The sequence below is a fragment of the Myxine glutinosa genome, chromosome 4, assembly GCF_964187855.1.
Source record: "Myxine glutinosa chromosome 4, kmMyxGlut1.1, whole genome shotgun sequence".
Lineage (NCBI taxonomy): Eukaryota > Metazoa > Chordata > Myxini > Myxiniformes > Myxinidae > Myxine > Myxine glutinosa.
This window is the reverse complement of record NC_136264.1, coordinates 165,639,893-165,654,526: the sequence shown is the minus strand read 5'-3', so window position 1 is coordinate 165,654,526 and position 14,634 is coordinate 165,639,893. Positions and strand designations below refer to the sequence as shown.

The following is a 14,634-nucleotide window of genomic DNA, read 5'->3' as shown; positions in this document are numbered from 1 at the left end:
GACAAAAGAAGAAACAAGTGAGTAAGGTGGTAAGGGCGCAAAAGTGCACGCAATGTAAGGTGATGCACACTGGGGGCACATGGGAACCAGGTGAGACAGGTACGTTCCTATCGTACGCCCCCCCCCCCACCAGGTAACCTACATGGCCCCTCCCTTACCCCTTACTGCATCCACAAAACACAACACTACCCATAAACATCTACTTTACAAATCAACAAACATCCCTACTGTCTTCCCCGTTCCTCCCATATACCAAATTCGTCTTCTCTCCCTCCTAACCAATCAAATTTGCCATTTTCAACTCTCATCAAAATTTGCCATTTTCAACTCAACATCAAAATTTGCCATTACCAATTCAACATCAGTCCCTCCTAGGGAGGGAGAGATGGAATCACCCCAATGTCTCATCCACGTCGTGATGCGTCTCACAAATCCTCACAGCAATTCTCATTTCCTGCACAAAACAAAGAAAACACAGGTGTGGAGTCATCATCATCACAGGTAAGTGGCTGCGTATGGTGCGACAGGTTCTTCAATCCTAACTATTTCCTAAATGACTTTAACAACTTTACACTACCCGGGGTCTTCCTCCGGCCAAACCATTGGCCCTCTTACACTATGGGTTCTAAAAACCAATTCCCATTGGCCAAACTGTGGTGCTCTTCAATTTGGGGTCTCACTCCCCCGATTCATCTCCCGGTGCCCTCGTACAATTTCTGGGCTGTGGCGTGTACCTCTCCCAGTGGGTCTACCCACCTGCACACCTCCACCACTGCAGTTGCCTCCGAGCTTACCTGCTCCTTACCCTAACCTAACTACCTGGGGAAGGCCCTCTGGCACTCTCCCCACTCGGTGCCCTCTCTGGCACTGGGCTACCCGGGTCCATCCTCCGGATCCTCGGGCCCCATCCACAACTCTACCGGCTCCCAGAGCCCACCTGCGGCCTCACCTGGCCGACATCCTCACAGTGGTGGAGTGCTCAACCAACTACACACACTAACAGGCTACACGCCCAGCCATTTCCACAACACTAATGCACCCATTCACAACACCATTCTGCAACCGCACCACAGATGCCAATATCCAACCACAATTTACCTGCACCCTCTACCTAACACTTACACTACCCGCCCCGGGTATCCGTGATGGGGGTCCACTCTTCCCCCATCCACACCTTCGCACCATGCACACCACTCCGTACCACTTACTCCAACTCTCTCCACACACCTGTACCTGCACACCTGTGCTCTCACACCTGGTGCCACCGGCACCCTTCTCTCCCCAAGCGCATTCGCGCTGATCCACAACACTCACTACTCATACACTACTCCACACACCTGTCCAGTTGCACACCTGTGCAATCACACCTGTTCAATCCTCACACACACAGCACCATCTCAGCTAACTACTCCCTTCTGAAACTTGCGCTTCCCAGTCGTCCCTTTAACTATTGCGCTCCCTCGTCATTATAATCCACACTAATCTACCTGCGTCCCCACTACAGGTATCAGTCACTAACTAACCTTAACGTTACCTACTGTCATCTTCGCTAGATCCCTACACACAATATCCTAACCCCCCCGGGCTAGTTTTCACTGCCATACACCCCATAAGCTATTGCTCCTTTGCCCCCACCTGTGAGGGATGGTGGATTTGCCATCCCACCACATCGGGGGTCTCTCACTACCAATTTTGCACATCAAATTGCAACAAATTAAAAATTTGCCAATCATCTGCCAATCACTGTACCATTACCAATCATCACTCTGCCAATCCTTTGCCAATCATCAAATTTTGCTTTTCTCTAATTTTGGGTCCAAAACACTAACCTCATCACCCAGTCTACTCACTAATGCCTCTCGGTGCGCCAATCCCTGTCCAAAGCCCGGTTTCGTAAAGCCAAGCAATGGATGCTGGTTGTTTTGTGCCAGCGGCTGGATGCGTCCAGCACTCGGTGCAGGGAAGGAGGTTTACCCGGGCCGAGATCCCACGCACCATCTCGGCACGGAGCCATCCAATGTCCCGATCTCGACCTGCCGGCACGTCTCAACAAAACGTGGTCGCCATAACGACCCTTCCTATCGGGCTGCCAGCTCCGCCTAGTGGAGCCTGGACGCGGCCGTTCAAAGCGAGGCCCGGCACGCACCGAAGGCCTGCTTCGGCTAAAAGTCGCTCTAACCTCTAACCCGTGTAACGTCGATGCTTCACCTGGACGCTTACACCCCGCAGCCCGTTCCTTGCTCACACATCCAGCTGTGCCCATGCTCCTCGTACCCTTCCTTACACACCCAGGTACACCCATTCCACTCACAGCCTTGGTCACACACCTGACCACCGAACACTTTGGCACACATCCGTTGGTAGCACACCACACCAACACACCTCTTCGCGCCCCCTCCTCTGTCACCTCCTCTGTGACAATCACAGGTGTGCCCTCATTCGCACACCCAACCACGTGCCTCACCACCAACTCCAGCGTGCATTCCCACTCACGCTCTACCATTCCAGGTGTGCATCCTTCCATCCCAGGTGTACATCCTCGCTCATCTGTCACAACTAACTCACGCTCCATGTCACTCTCACTACTTTCACCTCCACTCGTGACAACGCACTCACCCTTACTCTTGACAGCACACTCTTTCCCCATGCACCTGCCCGTCACACACCTTTCTCGCGCACACTCTCCCGTTACACCCTCTGTAACACTCACCACAGGTGGACACTCTTCCTTACTTCTGACAGCGCACTCTTTCCTCATGCACCTGTCGGTCACACACCTTTCTCGCGCACACTCTCCCGTTACACCCTCTGTAACACTCACCACAGGTGGACACTCTTCCTTACTTCTGACAGCGCACTCTTTCCTCATGCACCTGTCCGTCACACACCTTTCTCGCGCACACTCCTGCGCACACTCTCCCGTCACACCCTCTGTAACACTCACCACACCACGCTTCCATGTGCTCCCTCGCACACGCGCTACGACCGACTCATTCTCGCCAACACCCTCACTCCTGGGCACACACTTTTTCCTCACACACCCCAGAGTCGGACTTTCTCGCACACCTCCTCTTTCGCACACCAGACCTGTCACACACCTCACCAACGGCCTTTCACGAACACCCGGATCCAAACCAATCCCCAAGCTTCTTAAATCCCCTGGCGCATCATACGCACGACCATATTGGTCACCACTTACACCGGGTCCTCTTCCTCTTCGCTTCTCCTCCATCACCTGCGAATCCCTCATCCGGTTAATGAGCACATCATCACGATCCAAACACAGACTTTGGACCAATTCTTTTATCTCCTCTTTTATCTCTTTCTTATCCCCTCTCCGTCGCTTCTTAATTTCGCTCATCCCTTCTTCCACTTCTTCTAATTTGTGCTTCACCTCTTTTATTCCCCGGTACGTCTCCTCAAGCTCGTCCTCCAAGGCTACCTTGACCGTTTCCATGTGCGTCCTCACCTGCCGGTCCTTCGTCTCCATTACCTCTACCACCTCGTCCAACCTCGTTGTCAGTCCCTCACGTACCATCTGACATTCCCTCTTTGTCGCTATCAAGTCATCTTTTAGTTCTTTCTGTGTCGCCTTTAAACCTCCTAATACCGCAGTGTTCCTTTGAACCTGCTCCGTTAGTTCTTTTTGTCCCTCCGTCAGCTGTTCCACCTCCTGCGTCAACTCCTCTATACCACCTTGCAATTTTACAGTCCCCTTTCTCACCTCTTTCTCCATGCGCTCCTTACAGTGCCTCACCTCCTCGCGCACTCCTCCGACCTCCTCACTCACTCCTCTTCTGATCTCCTCTCCCATCACTTGCATCTCCTGCCCAGATGCCACCCTCATCTGCTCCATTTCCTCCCTGTGAGCATCCAGTTTGGTTTCTACCCCCATTCTGACCCCCTCTATCTGCTGCTCCATTTGTTTAACTTCCCTTTCCGCTTGGTCCCTCATGTCCCTCAATTTGCCTTCCATACTGTTTTCTAACCCCTCTAACCCATTTTTCACTCCCTCTATTTGATTCTCTTGAGCGGCCATTCTGTTTTCTACCCCCGTTAACCCATGTTTCACTCCCTCTATCTGATTCTCTTGAGCGGCCATTCTGTTTTCTACCCCCGTTAACCCATTCTTTACTTCTTTTATCCCGTTGTCTAACTCCTCAAATTTCTTTTCTAATCCCTTAAAATTATTGTCTAACCCCTCACTGGTACCCCTCATTTGGCCCTCTAATCGCCCACTATCAACCCTCATTTGGCCCTCCATCCTATCCATTTTTGCATTCAGTTGGGTCAAGAATAATCTGAGGTCAAACCCGGTTTGCCCAGCGTCCCCAGCCGCCACCGCAGGCTCGCCCTCCGCGGCGCCGCTATTTTGGGACCCTTCAACCACGTGAGCGAGCGCGCCATTTTGCGCGCCCGCTACTTCGTGCGTGACGGCGCTATTTTGCGAACCTGCCGCCCTCACTGCTTCGCTCTCCTCATGTCCCTCAATTTGGTCCTGGACCGACCCTGCTTCACTCTCCCCTACCGGACCCCAGCCGTCTTGATCCGCCATAGCGCGACTTTCAAAATTCGAGTTTCGTAACACCAATCCAAATTTTGCTGTTATAATTTCGTCGAGCGCAGTAACCGCGGGTCCGCGCTCCGGATCGATTTGGTCGAGCGCCGTACGCGCTCCGGCTCGATTTTCCCTCCCAAAATTTGGGCCTAACTAATTTAGTCCCGGGTCCGAATCTCACTCCTCGACACCAATTGTTACAGACACGACTTTGATGTTAAAGTGGGCCGAGCGGAATGGCCGTCGTGTCCGCACAAATTACCCGACTATACTCGACGTTGACGAAGTCGCGCGATGCTGGCTCAATAAGAAAAAGAAGACACCCGGCTGGATTACAATAACACAATACGACACCAGGGGTTCAGTTCTCAAGACCTCCGGAGGAGGTTATATTAAGGCGGAAGGTTAGATTACAACTACAAGAGGGACAGCATAGAAAGACAAGCACTTAGACACAATCTTATATTATTCCCAACAGACGACAGATAAACGGGACAAAGCTGACTCACACGGGGATTGATGGAAAGGACAGGCGGGTAGCGATGGCTCCAGGTGCACCTGGGCTCAAAGGTCAGAATCGACTCGGTCCGGTCCAGAGATGCGGGGAGGTCGCAGCGCTCGGATGGCGTCTTGTCTGCTCAAGCTGGGGGCGCATCTGACTCAGCGCTCGCAGGTGGCTTTCCTTCTCCAAGCTGGGTGCGCATCTGACGTCACATCCGGCGCGGGGCCGCGTATATCCGGCGGGGAGTGACACGCCCTCGGCTCGTTAGCTCCGCCTCGTGGAATCGGCACGTTGCTTCTCATTGGGTGCGTGCGGGGGGGTTTACCAGGCTCCGCCCTTGACGAGGAGCTGACAAGGAGCCCCTTCGTGGTAACCCCGTGGAGCGCATGGTCTGGAGCTAATCGAGCCGGTGTGAGGACGCATCCTCCCCCGCTCCGCCGCCATCTCCTCTGTTGTTGTTGTAATTGTTGGGGAAGAAGATGGAAGGAGGTATGGGAAAGGTCCTAAACTCACTACTGATGCCATATAATCACATTCTGGTGCAACGAAGAGTCATAATTAATGGAGACGAGGCCTTAACTGACATAGAATAAGAATAACTAGGAAGATGTCCGAAAGTTGTCTACGTGTGGTGCGGTGGACCTGGGCACGACATTTAATGGGGGAATAAGGGGAAGGTCGGCTCTACTGATTGTTATTTACATGCAATGGGACTAGGGAATGGGGGATCGGGGAAAGTTGGGGAGTATTGGAGAAAATAGGGGAATATTTACAAGCGGATATGGAGGCCAAATTCCATATTCGCAACAATATGATCCTACCCAAAAACCGATTTTTAGCCCTTTCTGCTAGATTTGACTATGCTGTATTTTTTTCCTTGAAGCAAAAAAACATCTATATAATAATAGCGTCCGCTGATTGGACAGTCGAAGGCGACAGCAAGCCGTCCGCTGATTGGACAGTCGAAGGCGACAGCAAGCCGTCCGCTGATTGGACATTCGAAGGCGACAGCAAGTCATCCACTGAGTGGACAATCCTGAGCATGCATTTGTGCCGGTGTCATCGATTGCGGTGTACGCTGTACTAACCTCATCAGGTGGGTTTTCCATAATTTCCTCCAGCTATAATAGTTAGCTAGCTATTTATTACATTATGTTACATTGTACATATTCTGCTAACTAGTTTAAACACGCCGCGCACGCCACAACTACAGTGCTCTTTTCTGAGTTATGAACCTTCTAACATCCTCTGCACATCCCTGACTAGGATCCAGTTCCAAACATGCACGTTTTCAACCGTGCGTGCATATTTTTCAACGTACATATTTTTTTTCCACTTTCAGGAAATGGAGGCATATGAACAGTGTGTCATTTGCAAGCAGTCTGTGGACGGAGGAGGGTCGTCAGTATCAACACTTGGAGAGAAGGGAAGTTCATCTATCAACCAGGCCAGTAAAAAAGAGGGGAGACAATATTCATGCTGTACCTGGTGATAAGATACACAAAGACTGTCGCTGGACATACATTAATCCACAACAGATAGCCAAGGACACCAGGCAACAAGAGTCAGAAACAAGTACAAGCAGTGAGAGTCCTACACTAAGATCGACTACAGGGAGGTTCTCTTACAGTACTGATTGCCTGTTTTGTGGCACACCAGCTCAGTTTGGAAAAAAGAGAAAGAAGCCAAGTGAAGTCAGTGTTTTCCAAGTCAGGACAATTGAATTCAAGGACACGCTTTTGGCAACATGTCGTGCACGAGGTGATGACTGGTCAGAGACTGTGAAGGCACGGATTCTGCATGTGCATGACCTACATGCAGCAGATGCAGTCTACCACCAGACTTGCAGTGTGAATTTTCACACATACAAGCAGATACCAGTAGCGTATCAGACAAACACAGAAGACTCCAAGAGGAGGAAGGCTGGTCGGCCTGTCGTTGATGAGAGGACAGCAGCATTCTTGGAGGTTGTGAAGTATATAGAAGAAAATGATGACGAGCAGATCACCATAAATGATCTAATTGACCTCATGCAGCAGAAGCTTGCACACAGTGAACATGAACCATACGGTTACACCCATATGAAGAGGAGTCTGCAAAAACACTTCGGTGAGAAGATAATATACACCGAGTTCAATGGGAAACCAAACGTGGTTACCATCAGGACAACAGCCAGGGTGGTGCTGCAAGACTACTATGAGACACAGCAGAAACAAACAAACACAGAAGATCAAGAGAAGATCAAGCTTGTGCAGGCAGCTGCAAAGCTCATCAAACAAGATATCAAAGACATCGGGTTATCCTATGAGTCTTACCCAGCTCTTGATGACATAGAATCGCAAGAGGCTGGCATCAGATTTCTTCCAGATACTCTTCGCGTGCTCCTGGAAGAACTATTTGCCGGGACCAAAACTCAAGCCAAAGTGGCGGCAATTGGACAAGCAATGATGCAGGCAACTAGCCCAAGAGTCATGTTAGCACCACTTCAGTTTGGGGGTGGGCATGCAACTATATCACCACTTTGCATCGCGGTTCCTCATTGATACTCTTCATCACCTTGGGTTTTGTTGCGCATACCAGGAGGTGCACCAGTTTGAACGAAATGCAGCCAAATTCCATGGAACAAACATTCCTGACCTATCGACAGAGTTTGTCCAATATGTAGCTGACAATGTCGACCATAACATCCGCACGCTTGATGGCCTTGGTACATTCCATGGTATAGGAATGATTGCAGCCATAACCCCTGGAATTAGATCAAGGCAGCCAATCCCCAGGATCAAGGCTACTTCCTTCGATGTGGCAATGGTTGGAAGGGTACAAGTACGGTACCACAAAGACGAAAGGCACAATTTGACGGCACTGACCTACCAGAAGCTTGTCAACCTTCAGGTCCAGAACAGCTGTGAAAATCTTGATGTCCTGTGGAAAGCATCCGTCCTCTTTGGGTCTCCCAGACCTGCATGGTCAGGAATGATGCAGTTCGTGCATTATGGTGACCACCCTGGCAAAGCAACTGTTATGCTTCTGCCGATGATCGATCTGAATCCCAGTGATAGCACATGCATATTCTCGACCCTGACATTTGTTAGTGAGCATGCACGATGCCACAATGTCACCCCAATAATCACGTTTGATCAGCCACTCTGGTGGAAGGCTCTCATGATTATCAACTCTGAGCCAATGGAAAGTGATCTGAGACGAATAGTCTTGCGTTTGGGTGGCTTCCATGCAGAAATGAGCTTCCTCGGTTGCATCGGACACTTGATGGCCTCATCTGGGCTACAAGAACTGCTGGAGTTGATCTATGCCCCAAATGCAGTAATCCACATGATGTGTGGCAAAGCTGTTGCGCGAGCAGTTCGTGCACACTCAATTGTTGATGCAGCCCTCAATGCACTGATGCTATCAAACGTGTTCGATTTCCATCTACCACAGCAATCTGGAACTCCAGACAACAGTAAGGATGCAGAGTCAGAGTCAGCCGAAGCAGCTGCAGCTGCAAGGCCACCGGATCATCAGATAACAGATGGAAGCAGAGATGCGGACCTGGAGGGAGCTTATAAGATCTATGAGAAGCTGATAAATGGGGCTATATCTGCTGAAGAAGTTTGTCAGTCTGAAGTTCTAGTGAGAATCAAAGACCGCCTTCAAAAGCATATCGAGTCCACCAAGAAGTCCTCTAGAACTTCAGCTCTCTGGGTTCAGTACATGGACATGCTGGACATCCTACGAAAATACATCAGTGCAGAACGCACTGGAAACTGGGCCTTACATCTGCAGGCTATCCAGGACATGCTACCCTATCTGGCAGCATCAGGACACAATCTTTACACCAAATCTGCCAGGGTGTACCTTCAGCAGATGCACAACCTCAAGACTGAACACCCAGAAGTCCAACAACGTTTCGAGGAAGGGTTCCACGTGATTCGGCGAAGCGATCGCCTATGGGCAGGTCTCTCACCTGACCTGGTCATTGAGCAGGTTCTGATGAGAAGTTTAAAAACCAGTGGTGGGCTCACACGAGGGCGAGGGATGACGGAGCAACAGCGTCTGTTGTGGCTGCTATCGATGCCCGCCTGTGCAGAAGTAAACCAGGCAATGGAGGGACTCACGGGGGTCAACTACAACACTGGAGAGCAGAACAAAGACATGACCAAAGCAAGGCAATCCCGTGACTGGAAGGACACTGACAGTTCTCAGTTATCTACAGGAGCACAATCCATTCAGCAATGACCCTAGTTTCCAGAATATTGCCACTGGGGAGAATGCCCTTTCCACCGTCAACGTTGATACAGCACAGTCCGTTGGCACTGCGATACTGAAGTCCATGGATGGACTACCACCTGCTGAGTTCACCTTCAAGAGGAAGGATCAAGCTGTCACTCTCGGCATGAAGTCTTCTGTAAGGATCGATGGAGATCAAATTCAAGTTGATCCACAGCTTCTCTTCCAGAGGCTGGTCATAGTGGCACAGAACAGTGATGAACTCGAGTCAGCCCTCAAATATGAGCTATGTAGCTATCCCCCAGCCCTATTTGATTCCTCTCTACTGCTTCGAGAAGCAAAGAAGCCGGCCCTCGCCGACGCCATCTGGGGTCTTATCGGGCCTCATGTTCCAGCAGATAATGTAGTTGATGGCTGCCAGTATGTCTTGGATGGTGGAGCACTTCTTCAACGCATCCCATGGTCCCATGGATCTACTTATAAAGACATATGCCACCAGTATACGGAGTATGTAATGAAGAAGTATGGCAAGGCTGTAGTGGTGTTTGATGGGTATGAAAGTAACAACACAAAGGACATGACACACCACAGACGGTCAAAAGGGAAGATTGGTGCCACTGTGACATTTACAGCCGACATGATTGTCACAATGCAGAAGGAACAGTTCCTGTCCAACAGGCAGAACAAGCAGCAATTTCTTTCCATGTTAAGTGAAGAACTGCAGAAGGCAAACTGTGAGACATACCATGCCTCAGGAGATGCTGACCTGCTGATTGTGCAGAAAGCTGTGCAGTGTGCTACCACCAACAATACTGTGCTAATGGGGGATGATACAGACCTCTTAGTCCTTCTCTGCTACCATGCAAGCCTGGACTCCCATGACCTGTTCTTTTGTTCCGAGTCAAGGAAGACAACAAAGAAGCCTCGCATTTGGAACATCAAGGCTACAAAACAACTACTTGGCCCAGACATATGTAAGCACATCTTGTTCTTACATGCAGTTCTTGGATGTGACACTACATCTCGCCTCCACAGAATCGGGAAGGGAGCTTCCCTCAAGAAATTCAAAGAAAGCGACATATTCCGAGAGCAAGCCGAGGTGTTCTATGCACATTCAGCCTCTACAGATGATGTGGCAGAAGCAGGAGAGAAAGCGATGGTGGTTCTCTACAATGGAACATCAACTTACACCCTGGACTCCCTCCGATATCATCGGTTGTGAGAAGGTGGCATCTAGCTCTACTTACGTTCAGCCACAGGTCTTACCACCAACATCAGGAGCAGCAAAGTTTCACAGCCTGCGTGTCTACTTGCAAGTACAAGAATGGAAGGGATCTACATCTGGTACATTTACATTTTACTGTGTGCCCTGATTGCTGCTATGTTTATTCTTGTATTTTAGTATACTAGGGCATGCCCGTACTATATCTATATCTAAAATTATATCCCCCCCTCTATTTACATGAAATGGTTTGGTCCATGAAATGTTTTGGTCCATTCGCAACGCCAAAGCGAACGGCGAACGCTTTACATGAAATGGTTTGGTTCATGAAATGTTTTGGTCCATTCGCAACGCCAAAGCGAACGGCGAACGGCTTGCGAGTACAGTGACAATCCCCCCGGGGTTTTAATTAGTTTTAAAACATCGTTTAACGCCAACATAGCGCCAACATAGTTTGCCGACGGGAAATAAATGAATACGCTCTCAAATGTGCCATCCGAGGCAGAGTGTGTTCGCCACGTTCGGCACACGCGATAGCTCGCTGCTCTCTGATTGGTTGAATCGTTTTTTGGACATAGCTCGGTAAGTAATTGTCCGATTAATATGAAACCTTGAAAAGGCACATCCTCGGGTCCCCAGCAATATACCTGGCAAGTTTCAAGTATATCGGACCCGTGGTTGTCGAGAAACAGCGGTCACAGACAAACAAACAAACGTACAAACAAACAAACGTACAAACAAACAAACGTACAAACAAACAAACACACAGAGATTACTGGAATTATAGATAGATTAATTTCAGTTAATATATTAAGTTCAATTACTGTGATGTTCTGTGTATCTTGTGTATTATTTTCACTACCTTCTGTATCATTGCTGCTGTGACAAAACCAAATTCCCTGTCTTATCTTACAGATGGACCTCGTCCTACAGAGTGGGGATGGCAGAAGTGTGTCGAGGGGTTTGTGCCAGTTCAGACAACCCTACCCCCTGCTCCTGAAAAGCTTCTGCGGGTCATCAAGTGCAACTGCCAGGCTGACTGCAGCACCCTGAGATGCACATGCAAAAAGAACAATATCGAGTGCACTCCGGCATGTGGAAACTGCAGGGGATCCAGCTGCACTAACTCAATGCAGATGCCCTGTGACGACGATGATGACATTGTGTAGTGTTATATGTATTCTGAACACATATTTAATTGGTTCAATCGTTTGATCAACAGTTGATCAGTTATGTGATGATGTGATCACAATAAATTCTCATCACTGATACTCTGTATGTGTTTTTTTTGCTTCAAGGAAAAAAATACAGCATAGTCAAATCTAGCAGAAAGGGCTAAAAATCGGTTTTTGGGTAGGATCATATTTATGCATTTTTCAAAACTTTCCACCCATGCAATTCCTTAACACTTTTTTTCCCTCATTCAGGACATATTGAGGATACACAAATCAGTTGAGTTTGCTTCTGTTGCAATTAGTGTGAGGGCAAGTCACATTATTACTGGACTAAACTGTAAGCTGTGAATTAAACGTGACAATAATGTCCGTAAATGAAAAAAAAAGCGTCTGCAAATGAACATTTACGTTAAAAAAAAACCTAAACACATCTGTTAAAAAACAAAAAACTCAATTGCTGTCGAGCATTTGAAAATTGTAATTTCTACAACTATAAACTGTGAAATAAACGTGACAAGAATGTCCGTAAAGGAAAAAAATAGAAAAAGCGACAGTAAATTCAAATTTACGTAAAAAGCCATAAACACATCGATTTTTTAAAACCTCAATCGATATCTAGCATTTGAAAATTGTAATTTCTACAACTGCAAACTGTGAAATAAACATGACAAGAATGTCCGTAAAGGAAAAAAATAGAAAAAGCGACAGTAAATTCAAATTTACGTAAAAAAAACATAAACACATCCATAAAAAAAAACCTCAATCGATATCTAGCATTTGAAAATTGTCATTTCTATAACTGTAAACTGTGAAATAAACGTGACAATAATGTCCGTAAAGGAAAAAAAATAGAAAAAGTGCCAGTAAATTAAAATGTACGTAAAAGCCATAAACACATTCTTTTTTTTTTAAACCTCAATCAATATCTAGCATTTGAAAATTCTAATTTAGATAACTGTAAACTGTGAAATAAACATGACAATAATGTCCGTAAATGCAAAAAAGAAAAAACATCTGTAAATGAATATTTACGTGAAAATCCCCGTAAACGCATCTGTTAAAGAAAAACAAAAAACTCAATCGCTATCTAGCATTTGAAAATTGTAATTTCTACAACTGCAAACTGTGAAATAAACATGACAAGAATGTCCGTAAAGGAAAAAAATAGAAAAAGCGACAGTAAATTCAAATTTACGTTTAAAAAACATAAACACATCCATAAAAAAAAAACCTCAATCGATATCTAGCATTTGAAAATTGTAATTTCTATAACTGTAAACTGTAAAATAAACGTGACAATAATGTCCGTAAAGGAAAAAAAAGAGAAAAAGTGCCAGTAAATTAAAATGTACGTAAAAAGCCATAAACACATTCTTTTTTTTTTAAACCTCAATCGATATCTAGCATTTGAAAATTCTAATTTAGATAACTGTAAACTGTGAAATAAACATGACAATAATGTCCGTAAATGCAAAAAAGAAAAAACATCTGTAAATGAATATTTACGTGAAAATCCCCGTAAACGCATCTGTAAAGAAAAACAAAAAACTCAATCGCTATCTAGCATTTGAAAATTGTCATTTATATAACTGTAAACTATGACATAACTAGAGCTTCCAGGGAAGCAGAACTCAACTGAACTGACTGGACAACTTTAAAGTAGGTCAGTTGTCTTTACTAGATTTGACTTAAGATAGCAACCTACCTTGTGTGGTAAGAGTATCACACACCAAGTTTTATCAAAATCCATAAATATTTGTGGACGTTAAAGTCTTAACGTCGTTTCGGAGCTGAAAACAATATGGCGGCCTATGGCGGCCATTTTGTGACGGATCGGGTTGGAATGCAACAGAAACCTACGTTGTGTGGTAAGGGTTAAGCATTCTAAGTTTGATCAAAATCTGTTAATATTTGTGGACGCTAGAGTGTTAACGTCGTTTTCATGACCAAAAACAAAATGGTCGCTTAAGTCCGCCATTTTTCAACGGATCGGGCTAAAATGTAATACCAACCTGGTCCTTGGGGTAAGGATGCTGCATGTCAAGTTTGATCAGAATCGGTTGATATTTGTGGACGCTGGAGTGTTATAACGTCGAAAAGTTAACAGACGACGACGACGACGGACGCCGGAGGGTTCAGTATGTGATGAACTCAACTGGACGGTAGTACAGTTGAGTTAAAAATCTCAATGAAAATTTACCTAAAAACCATAAACGCGTCCGTAAATTAAATAAATCAATAAATAAAACCCTAAATTTATATCTAGTAGCAGGCCGGTGATGCTTGCCTATAATCATGGAGCTTCTACTTATTATGTACCCATGGTCGAAGCATTGTTTATACTAGGGCATGCCCGTACTATATATAAGCTAGGACGTGCCCGTACGTGGGTGCCCGTTCCTTGCCAAAAAAAAAAAAAAAAAAAAATTTGTGTAGGGGTGTGTGTGTGTAAACATCCTAGGGCGTGCCCGTACGTGGGTGCAAAAAAACATGCGTGCAAACAACAACAACAAAAAAAAACTTTGAAACCACGTGGCAGTAACGACCACAGAACCCCCCCCCCTCTATTTACATGAATGGTTTGGTCCATTCGCAACGACCACAGAACCCCCCCCCCTCTATTTACATGCAATGGTTTGGTCCATTCGCAACGCCAAAGCGAACGGCGAACGGCTAAATCGCCATAGCTCGGTAAGTACTTGTCCGATTAATTTCAAACCTTGAAAAGGCACATCCTCGGGTCCCCAGCAATATACCTGGCAAGTTTAAAGTATATCGGACCCGTGGTTGTCGAGAAACAGCGGTCACAGACAAACATACACACATACACACATACACACATACACACATACACACATACACACATACACACATACACACATACACACAGAGATTAATGGAATTATAGATAGATACACATCCATACATATATATATATTCTCGCACACAG

The 14,634-nt window shown here is 46.7% G+C and overlaps 1 protein-coding gene and 1 long non-coding RNA gene across 4 annotated transcripts in view; one reads left to right on the top strand and one right to left on the bottom strand.

The window, feature by feature from the left end:
- LOC137417557 (phosphatidylinositol-3,5-bisphosphate 3-phosphatase MTMR2) overlaps positions 1 to 108 on the bottom strand; it is a 183,772-nt gene extending 183,664 nt beyond the window's left edge. The window contains exon 1 of one of the 2 annotated variants that reach the window (XM_078776717.1): positions 1 to 108. This exon is cut by the window's left edge and continues 216 nt beyond it. The gene's annotated coding sequence lies outside the window, so the exon portion shown is untranslated. The other variant, XM_078776718.1, reaches the window with a different exon arrangement.
- Positions 109 to 5,868: 5,760 nt separating this feature from the next.
- Positions 5,869 to 11,778, top strand: LOC144891852 (uncharacterized). Of its 2 annotated transcripts, XR_013623248.1 has the most exons (3): positions 5,869 to 6,156; positions 6,403 to 6,507; positions 11,425 to 11,778. It is a non-coding gene; the product is annotated as an uncharacterized LOC144891852 (long non-coding RNA). The 2 variants fall into 2 exon arrangements; XR_013623247.1 differs by lacking the exon at positions 6,403 to 6,507.
- Positions 11,779 to 14,634: the final 2,856 nt, after the last annotated feature.